The sequence below is a fragment of the Triticum dicoccoides genome, chromosome 4A (assembly GCF_002162155.2).
Source record: "Triticum dicoccoides isolate Atlit2015 ecotype Zavitan chromosome 4A, WEW_v2.0, whole genome shotgun sequence".
Lineage (NCBI taxonomy): Eukaryota > Viridiplantae > Streptophyta > Magnoliopsida > Poales > Poaceae > Triticum > Triticum dicoccoides.
This window is the reverse complement of record NC_041386.1, coordinates 677,348,608-677,359,891: the sequence shown is the minus strand read 5'-3', so window position 1 is coordinate 677,359,891 and position 11,284 is coordinate 677,348,608.

Sequence of the window (11,284 nt, the reverse complement as noted above, 5' to 3'; positions counted from 1 at the left end):
CAAAACATCCAGGTGTTACTTGGGTCGATGGCAGAGCCAAAGACGACCTGGTGAAATCTTTGATGGAACATTTCACCCTACCAGATCATTTCACTAAAGCAGATGTGGACAAAGTCAAGGCCGCTGCTCTTAAGAACATTTCACCCTACCAGATCATTTCACTAATGAAAGGAAGACTCCAGATTTCAAGGGAACACTGGAGAAGCAAAGAGAACATTGGGACGATTTTGTGACCTTCAAGGATTCAGAAATATCTAAGGAACGGTCGATGAAAAACAAGGCAAATGCCGCAAGAAAGACGCAGTTCCATAGGCTGGGTCCAGGTGGCTACGCGGTGGCATTGCCTAAGTGGGATAAGTCTGAGCAAGAGATGGAGGATGCAGGGGTCACTCCGGTTACCCGACACTGGCCCCCCAGGTGCAGAACTTGGTTCTATGCGCATGGGGGGGCGTTGGACCCGAAGACAGGCCTGGTTTCAAAGAAGGCAAGTCTAAAAGGAGCCGAAGAAAAGATAATTAACGCAATAGAAGAAGCTCGAGCGGGGGTGTTCACGCCCAACAGAGAGAACGACGAGCTTACGCGCGCCCTGGGAAATCCTGAACACCCGGGAAGAACACGAGGCATGGGTGTTATTCCCTGGTATGAGGGCTTTTCGGACTAGAATGACGACTACATGTCCCGTGCAAGAAAAGAAGATGGAGGAGGAGAAGAAGAGGAAGCTGGAGGAGGATCAGAGGAAGCAGGACGCAGAACGCCTTCAAGGCCTAGAAGCAAGGCACGCGGACCTGGCACTCAAATTCCAGCAGCAGCAGCAGCAGATCGACTCACTTAGCTAGGAAAGGGGGTCTCAGCAGCGGCAGCAGCAAGCGGATGATCGTCTAGCATTGGATAGCACCGTCCCATCCATGCCGAGAAGCAGCGTTGGTTCTGCCCCGGGCGACACACTGCTGGATAAAGACCCTGTGGATGACATCATGGAGAACACTAACTGCGAGCTACACTCCAAAATGAAGAACATATCCATGAAGGTGGCGGACGGCGTTGCTTTTCCAGTTACCCCCGAAGCAACCTACCATTGCATCCCGATTCTAGAGGGCTATGCTCGTGTCATGGTTGATGAAGTGGTGGACCCATATTCGGGGCTAACGCTTGACATTCCTGGAGGTGAAGACGAGCGCACACTCGGAGAAGCCATACATCGTATCATCCTATGGAGAAAGGATTGCATAATCTTTTGAAGTCCACCTACACTGCGTCGTCTGCCGACTCCTCGAAGTCCGCCACTGAGTCAGCACACTCCCGCTCCTCCAAGTCCACGAACGCGTGAGACGACTCCTCCTCGAAGTCTGCCACCTCCTCCAAGTCCCCGAACGCGTGAGCTGACTCCTCCAGTTTCAAGCCCGGCACAGCGTCATGCCACTTCTCCGGTTGCAAGTCCGGCACCGTGTCAGGCCACACCTCCTGCTTCAAGTCCGGCACATCGTCAGGCCACATCTCCTGGTCCAACTCCACCTCAGTCGTCTCCGCTGTCTCAGCAATCGCAGAAGAGACATCCCGCAGCTTTGGTGCGTAGCGGTACGAGTCGAGGTAGTTCAGGAAGTACAGGCGAAGGCAAGCGATATAAATATGGTCCAAGCCTCGCTCCTCTTCCTCAGAGGCCTTACGACATGACTAAGGAGCAAAATACAGCCATAGTGCAAGCCCAAGTGGACGCCCATTTTGGACCGAAACCGGCACCGCTGCCAAAGGAGAAAGTGCCTGATAAAGTAATTGACCACTTCATTCGTCTGGCTAGAGAACCAGCTCCCAAGCCTGTTGACTAGGACTATGAGCACCAAATCAGGAAGGCACATCGAGCACGACTACAGAAGGAAGCGAGCTCAAGCTCGAGCCAAGAAGCAGCTGGCAAAAAATGCGGGAAAACTGTTCCCTAGTTGGGAGAACAGGCGGCGCAAGCGATCCCCCCGCTTGTTGTGCCAACAACACATGAGAGGAGTAGTACGCGCGCCAAATTTTATTGTGGGCAAACCGTTAGCGTTCCCCAGCATGGCGATGTGGTAATAACAGAGGATCGTATAATGCAGGCTCAAATGCTCAATATCTCTGTTGGACAACTCCTCGAAATCGAGCCCATGTCTGCGCTTAAAGAATCGGAAATAGCATGGAAATATGTCCGGGGTAAACCTTTGGTCCATCCAGACAAGGTCAAGGACCTCACAACGAGAATGTATCAATTGCATCAATGGTACATGAACATTATCAAGATTTCCAATCGAGAGTCCCTCGTGGTGAATGTCAAGCATGAGCATTATTACCATGAGAAAGCTCTGGCCATTGAGTATCCAGAACTATTTCAGTTATTTAATCAAGACGCACTCGACAAGTCTATCGTCAGTTGCTATTGTCTGTAAGTGATTTCTTTCTGTAATTTAAGTCTCAAGCTAGTTATGTAGTGATAATTTTGATCAATCATTACATGTAATTATTCTTACTATATTCTTTTTCTGTGGTATTATATGGACGATGAAGATGTATGAAATGAAAAAAGCTGGACGCTATGGCGTTGGGTTCATTGACCCAAATACCATTAATCAGGACATATGGCAGATTGAATGTTGTCGAGATGATATAGAAGAAAGCATGCTAGAGTTCTTGAAGCGCGTCAATACCAATGAAGATATACTACTTCCTTACAACTTCCCGTGAGTCACACTGTCTTGTACTACAAATTCTGTTTTTGCTTACCAGCTAGCTAGATGTTAATAATTAAGTGTATACGGTTTACGGTAGTTGATTAATTTTATGCACATGCCCGCTTAATTAAGACATGCAAACGTGTGCGTATGCAGTTGGCACTGGGTCTTGTTAGACATTAAAGTTGAGGAAGGAAAAGTTGAATTACTGGACTCACTAACTAAAGAAGATACAGACTACACCATCGTGAAGGGGATAGTCAACAGGTTATTTCAATCATTATTAACTATTAATAAGTTCCTGATATGAACTATTTAATAACCCGTTTATTAATTTTCTTTGCCGGCGGGCAGGGCATAGGAAAAGTTCATCAAGGTGACTCCAGGCACGTGGCCAAAAAAGTTGTTTTGACATCGACCCAGGGTAAGTAATTAAGTAGTACTAGCTAGCTACCATCTCTTTAATTCTTGTTTCAATATTATTAATTAATTATTATGCTTGATTAATCATTATCTGATTCAATTCCATTCTCGTAAAGGTCCTGAGGCAGGCGAAAGGGAATAATCTGTGTGCATACTACGTTTGCGAGAACATTCGCATGATGACGTGCGAAAGGAGCAGATCTGATAGACAGGACTGGGTACGTTTTTGTCAGAACACTATTCACACCATTATCGATATCTAGTCACACAACTAACACACATGCATATTGATCTCTTTCTTAACAGTTCAGATCGGTGCGGGATAAGCTCCTACCATCGGACCGCATACAAGCACTTCGAGAGGAAATAGCCGGATTTTTGCTCGACCAGGTCATAGATCCGAAACGAGAATACTATTACCCGCTACCGCCCCCATGAACCACTTGTCATCGTGCTCCGAAGGCACCAAGGTAACATGTAGTGGAAATTGTATATGTATATACATGTGTATATGTGTGAATAGTTAATGGTGTTGGCAGTGAGACATTCGATGATATATTTATTATATATATATATATATATATATATATATATATATATATATATATATGCGGTTCTACGTACGAGAAAATCTATGTAATATATATGCATAACGTGTACAATTTGTAGTATCGTGAAATACCAGCAAACAAAAAAGAATTAAATGGAAAATAAAGCCAAATTGAAAACACAAAATTAAAGCAAAAATTAAAAAAACACCCAAACATTTAGTACCGGTTGGTGTTACCAACCGGTACTAATGTCCTACACGCACACGGGCCTGGCTCGTGCCACGTGTTTGCACTTTAGCGCCGGTTCATGACGAACCGGTACTAAAGGGGGGGGGGGCTTTAGTCCCCACTCTTTAGTGCCGGTTCGCCAACCGGCACTAAAGGCCGTCACGAACCGGCACAAAAGCCCGGTTCTGCACTAGTGAGAGTTCCGTCAGCACGACGGCGTGATGACGGTGTTGATGATGCTAACGACGCAGGACTTCGCCTAAGCACCGCTATGATATTACCGATGTGTAATATGGTGGAGGGGGGCACCGCACACGGCTGGGAGAGATCAACAGATCAACTTGTGTGTCTATGGGGTGCCCCCTGGCCACGTATATAAAGGAGCAAGGGGAGGGGGCCAGCAGCCTCATCGGGTGCGCCCCAAGGGGGGAATCCTACTCTTACTAGGATTAGGTTCCCCCTTTACTAGTCCAACTAGGAGGGGAAGGAAAGAGGAGGAGGGGAGAAGGAAAGAGGGGGCCGCCCCCCAAAGCCCTAAACCAATTCGGTTTGGGCCTACGGGGGGCGCACCCCACACTTCCTTGCTGCCCTCTATTTCCACTAAGGCCCATGAAGGCCCATTGACCCTTCCGGCGAATTCCCGTAACTCTCCGGTACTCCGAAAAATACCCGAATCACTCAGAACCTTTCCAATGTCCGAATATAGTCGTCCAATATATTGATCTTTACGTCTCGACCATTTCGAGACTCCTCGTCATGTCCCCGATCTCATCCGGGACTCCGAACTACCTTCGGTACATAAAAACACATAAACTCATAATACCGATCGTCACCGAACGTTAAGCGTGCGAACCCTACGGGTTCGAGAACTATGTAGATATGGCCGAGACACGTCTCCGGTTAATAACCAATAGCGGAACCTGGATTCTCATATTGGCTCCTACATATTCTATGAAGATCTTTATCGGTCAAACCGCATAACAACATACATTATTCCCTTTGTCATCGGTATGTTACTTGCTCGAGATTCGATCGTCGGTATCTCAATACCTAGCTCAACTCGTTACCGGCAAGTCTCTTTACTTGTTCCGTAATGCATCATCCCGCAACTAACTCATTAGTCACATTGCTCGCAAGGCTTATAGTGACGTGCATTACCGAGAGGGCCCAGAGATACCTCTCCGACAATCGGAGTGACAAATCCTAATCTCGATTCATGCCAACCCAACAAACACCATTGGAGACACATGTAGAGCACCTTTATAATCACCCAGTTACATTGTGAAGTTTGGTAGCACACAAAGTGTTCCTCCGGTATTCGGGAGTTGCATAATCTCATAGTCATAGGAACTTGTATAAGTCAAGAAGAAAGCAGTAGCAATGAAACTAACACGATCATAATGCTAAGGTAAGGATGGGTCATGTTCATCACATCATTCTCCTAATGATGTTATCCCGTTCATCAAATGACAACACATGTCTATGGTTAGGAAACATAACTATCTTTGATTAACGAGCTAGTCAAGTAGAGGCATACTAGGGAATATAGGTTTTGTCTATGTATTCACACATGTACTAAGTTTCCGGTTAATACAATTCTAGCATGAATAATAAACATTTATCATGATATAAGGAAATAAATAATAACTTTATTATTGCCTCTAGGGCATATTTCCTTCACGTGCTACCGTTCCCCTGAATTATAATGCGTTCCTAGAGAAAACTAAGTTGAAAGATGATGGTAACAACTACACAGACTAGGTCCGTAACTTGAGGATTATCCTCATTGTTGCATAGAAGAATTATGTTCTTGATGCACCGGTACATGACAGACCTGGTGCAAGAGCTATTGCAGATGTTATGAACCTCTGGCAGGCTCGATCCTGATGACTACTCAATAGTTCAGTGTGTCATGCTTTACGGCCTAGAACGAGACTTCAAAGACGTTTTGAACGCCACGGAGCATATGACATGTTCCAAGAGCTGAAGTTGATATTTCAAGCTAATGCTTGGGTTGAGTGATATGAAGTCTCCAACAAGTCCTATAGCTGCAAGATGGAGGAGAACAGTTCTGTTAGTGAACACATACTCAAAATGTCTGGGAACCACAACTAGTTGACACGGTTGGGAATTGATCTTACAGCTGAGAGTGTTATTGACAGAGTTCTTCATTCACAGCCAACAAGCTATAAAGGCTTTGTGATGAACTATAATATGCAAGCGATGGAGAAAACAATTCCAGAGCACTTCGCAATGCTTAAGGCCGCGGAGGTAGAAATCAAGAAGGAGCATCAAGTGTTCATGGTTAACAAGAACACTAGTTTCAAGAAAAAGGGCAAGGAAAAGAAAGGGAATTTCAAGAAGAATAACAAGCAAGTTACCGCTCCCGTAAAGAAGTCCAAAGGTGGACCCAAGCCTGAAACTACGTACTACTACTGCAAGCGAAATGGTCGCTGGAAGCGAAATTGCCCCAAATATTTGGCAGATAAGAAGGATGCTAAAGTGAACAAAGGTATATTTGATATACATGTTATTTATGTATTCCTTACTAATGCTCGTAGTAGCACTTGGGTATTTGATACTGGTTCGGTTGGTCATATTTGTAACTCGAAACAGAAGCTATGAAATAAAGGAAGATTGGCTAAGGACGAGGTGACGATATGCATTGTTCTCAGTTATTTTAGCTCTGTTTGCAGCATTTTTTTAAAAGCCCGTGCCAACGCACCGGCGTTCTACTAGTAATTTCTAACTAATCACGATACTCAACAAAATTGACCCGTCTAGCTTCTACCCAATCTTGCAATGTGTAGATGACTGTGAGGCACCAACGCGAGCACCGGTGGAGCAGTATGCAAGTAGTGTTTCTCTACACTGCCAAGACGGTCGATGCTAATAATAATTGACTCACTGGGAAAATTTGGCGTTGTCATGGGAGTAAAGTTACGTGTGTTAAAAGACAGGGTAAAATTAGTGTCTGGTGCCAGAACTATGTTCAAGCCAACATGTTAAATGAAATGACAAATACTTTTCAATTGAAGCGTGGAATGCTAGGATCGAAGAGTCAACTGCGCACACACAAACTGATAAAAGATTAGTGGAAAATTATACTACGGTTATTTGGAATGGAAGATGTTTCATAAATCTTGTGGTATACCTTTTGATTTCATATTAAAAATAAATAGATTAATGAAACAAGCTGGCATATATACATAAATTTGTGTCGGATATAAATTCTAATTTATTTTTATATTTTGCTACTTATCATGAAAAAACAATGTATAATGCTGTATTTTGGAGTTCCTGACCATGTCCAATGTCACCGCCCAAGGAACATTGAGTATGTTTGGTTGGAGAGTGTATATCAGAAGACATGCTTAGAAGGTGTAGAATTTCCACCATTCATTGGTTCTACCATGTCAATGGGGATAAATTATCTGTAGTTAGTTCATTAAAAAACTTATCCCGTTCAAAAGATCACCGAAAAAATTAAATGATACATACATTGTTATTGTTTTTAACCATAATTTTCTCCATCTAGAATAAAATTGTAAGTTTCTTATTTCTCTAGTGATTTCAATGGACCAAAAAACGATGTCGCGCATTTGCAAGGGCCACCCAGCTAATTCCACAGTAAAGTACCCAAAAAGAAAGAATTTCATATATATAGTATGGTCATGTGAAGCGCACAGACAGCTGAAAATCCAAATTTCCATATAAAAACATTCAGCAGAATATATAATTTCACAGACCTAATTAACAAAACATAGGTGCAACCTTGTTCTCAACACCTGGCGAATGAAAAAAAAATTAAGGGCCAGTTCTTTTACTCGTTTATACAATAAGTTGCCCCCTACCCAGCTTATTCTAGAAGCTCAACCATATTTATTTTTTTAGAAGCTTATTAACTAAAACATAACAAGTACGCTTCTAATTTTTTATTGGGCTTCTAGAATAAGCTGGGTAGGGGGCAACTTATTCTAGAAGCCCAAAAGGCCACCAAAAGAGCATGCCCTAAGTCGCTCCCGAGTTGCTCCCGATTGGCACCGTGGAACCCCGACCGGTGACTCGCCCCGCCACACCCCCTCCTTCATCCACTCTCCGCTGTCCATAGGCGCAGACAGTCACTGCCAGCATAGTTCCAGCGGCGGCAGGGGTGAGATAATGTTGGGGCAGCATCATAGACAGAGGTCTTTGATGCTGCAAGATGCAACCCAAGAGTCATAGCGACCCAAATCCCGAGTGAGATGGAGGACGCATGTGACGCGGCGGCCGTGCGTTGGGGTTATGCAGAGAGCATGATTGGTACTTGCAGGAGAGATGGAGGGCATGCGGTGTGGTCTCTATGTGTGGATGTGTTGATGGAAAATGGAACCATACAATCTTCAATGTGTCTTCACGTTGTTAACGCTAGTCTTGAACATTGAGCTTCATACCTTCGAGTGTGAGAAATAAAGCAGGATTGACAACTGCTCCAGATGCTTCCAACTCCTATGAGTTCTTGCTTCTTATATATCTTCAGCTCTTCTCTCATCTCTTCATAAAAATTTCGTGTGTTTTCTGCTAGTTACTTCGAGTAGTATGCTGATGCCTTCAACATCTGAAATGTCATGGAATATTACAACCTGAAATAGATATGGTGGTGTATGAAAGCAAGAAATAGTACTCCCCCAAGTGAATGTCATTGGAGTGTTCCCTTTTTTATAAATGGTGAGTAATGATAGTTGTGGCGGGGACCTATTAAATTTTGGTTCATGTATGCATGAACCATTTATTGTCGAATGTTTGAGCTGAGAGTTTTTACTATGTATTAAACTCAGAAATTTCAATTTCATTACCCCGGAGTATATTTTTTCAATAAAGGGCACTTTTATTAACTGAAAATGTAGCGTCAAGTAGGCACAAAGCATGATGAATAACACTTGGCCTCTGCATAATGAAGATGCACACGGCCAAACACCAAAAGTATGACAAAACAATGAAAATAAACGAGAAACCGACATATCGACAACAATAGTCATATAGAACCGACACTCTGCTTATGTCGAAGAAGGTACCCCGAAGTAAGTATTTCAGAGGAAGCAATTTCTATGCACTAATCACATAGAGTAGCTCGTTGATTGACGGGTTCTATGGTGAAGAACGGATGCGTCCATCCACGTGATCAAGCTTGCAATGTAATCTATGTGGGAGTTCTAGTGGTAATCCACCTCGCAAGAGAGGAGTACTTACAAGGAAAAAAAGAGAGGAGTACAAGTCATCAGTCTCACTTTATTAATTCTAGCTCGCAACCGCAAGGTGGGCTATGTAGTTATGTGACATGTTCTATCGATGACGAGAACTCAGGCTGCCAGGCATAGCTTGCGAATCCATGCGCACCATCCTCCGCCAATGGTGTTGCTCTTCGTGTTGAATGAATATCATCACTGTCTCGTTGCGATCGGACACAAGGGGCAGCTCAGTGTTGCACTGTACAAGGTTATGAGGTGCACGACGAAGGCGAATCACCTGAGACTTCCAGGGACATGCTCGTTGTCTTATGATTCACTCCAGGGAGCCAAGAAGAACCTCAATACAGGGTGTGCATTTCGAAAATAAAAATCCCGTGTCAAATTTCCAATTTACGAACACTAATATCATCATGACGCTATGTGTCTGCTATCTGTACAAAAGTAATTCTCCCGTGCACCGGACGACCCGTGCATGTGCCATCCATTCATTTAGGTGGAGATTTAGATGCACGCATACATCTTTTAGTTGTATAATCACCCATCTAATCATGCCATATCCATTAATTAATCATACAGTCCATCCACTCACTCTCTGCCATGCAACGCACCAAACAACCATGCTTTTTCATGTGATTTCAATGTTTGAAATCCTTTCACCTTAAGAACCGAAATTCCGATTTCTTTTGCCAGAATATTTTTGTTCCTTGTGAACAGGACATTTAAGCAAGATATTCTTGAAAATATTGTGAGAAGTTTTAGAATTAGATTCTTGAAACATGATGATAGATAGTAAAACTCTATGATAAAATCTACCAACATGTCAAAGAGTGGCGAATGGAGTTCTAACAAATATCATCAACACTTGGCCTGCGATTGTTTCTGCGTGAACCGGCAGTATTTATGCATGATTATGCTAAATAAAGTGTCGTCACAAGCGGGCAACAGTCCTAACTCGTATCTCCAGCGATTGAAGGAGGAGCTAGACACATTATGGGTTGACAAGGTGGTAAAGTCCATGGACGCTTGCAGATAAAAGTATATCCCATGGGTTGCTCATGACCGTGAAAGACTATCCCACCTACAGATATCTCCGTCTGGGTTGTTCTTGATGTCTCCTATTCCTATAGATTCATACATGTCTTCTCTTCCTCTTTCCGTCTCTACTCATCATTGTACCGTGGTGGTGATGCCAAAGAAATACATAATAGGTAAACATATATATTGTAACTGGAGCGCCACAATGGATCTACTGAGACAGGGTAAAGCTATATTCCAATAAGTGAAAGTAGGGTTCAACATTTAATCCTCTTCCTTTATTAAGAGAAGAATGGACATTGATATTTTTGTTGGCAACTAATATTATTAAGTGAAGTATGACTATTAATGTATATTGGCAATCTTAATACCACTAGTGCGATTGGTTCGGCTAGATGCACGCGATCATACTTGTATTGTCGCTACCTACCACAAGGTTAGATGCGACCGCTGAACTGATAGAGTAGATCAACCTTGTCATTTATGCGCACTGTTATTAAGAACCAGTGCGGATTCTACTTGGAGAAGAAAAGTCGCAACCTTTTTTTTTTTTGAGCAACAGAAAAGTAACAACTGATTTAGCTGGTTGCTTGGTTGGGCCTGCATGTAGATCGCCCACATGCTTGGAACAATAAATTAATAAAGATACATTTGATACGTATATATAGAGTGCAGCCAGCGCTGAAACTACAACGTCTGGTCGTAAATGTAAGTATAATGGTGTATTGAAAATCGTCGGTTTCATGTCATTAAAAGTAAGTAACAGACGCCTCACACAACTAGTTGACGTGTCTTATAAAGCGTGAGCGTATGTGTAGTGGGATGTCAGATGTGCACGCGTAACACCTCCCTAGTTTGTCCTGCCCGTTGGTCCACTATAAAAACTGCCGACAAATCGACAGATGAGAGTGTCGACTAAGGCTGGTTGTAATGGTAGTATCATACCTAGTATCATGCATGCTAAATAGGCAATTTGATAAGGTGTCATAGAATTAAATGAAAGAAGAGAGAGTTGCTTATTATATCATGGTACCGTATCATAATAAATGCTATGCTACTATGTGTCATGCATGGTAATAAAAAAATACTATATGATACTGGTATATAATACTAAGCATTAGAGGGT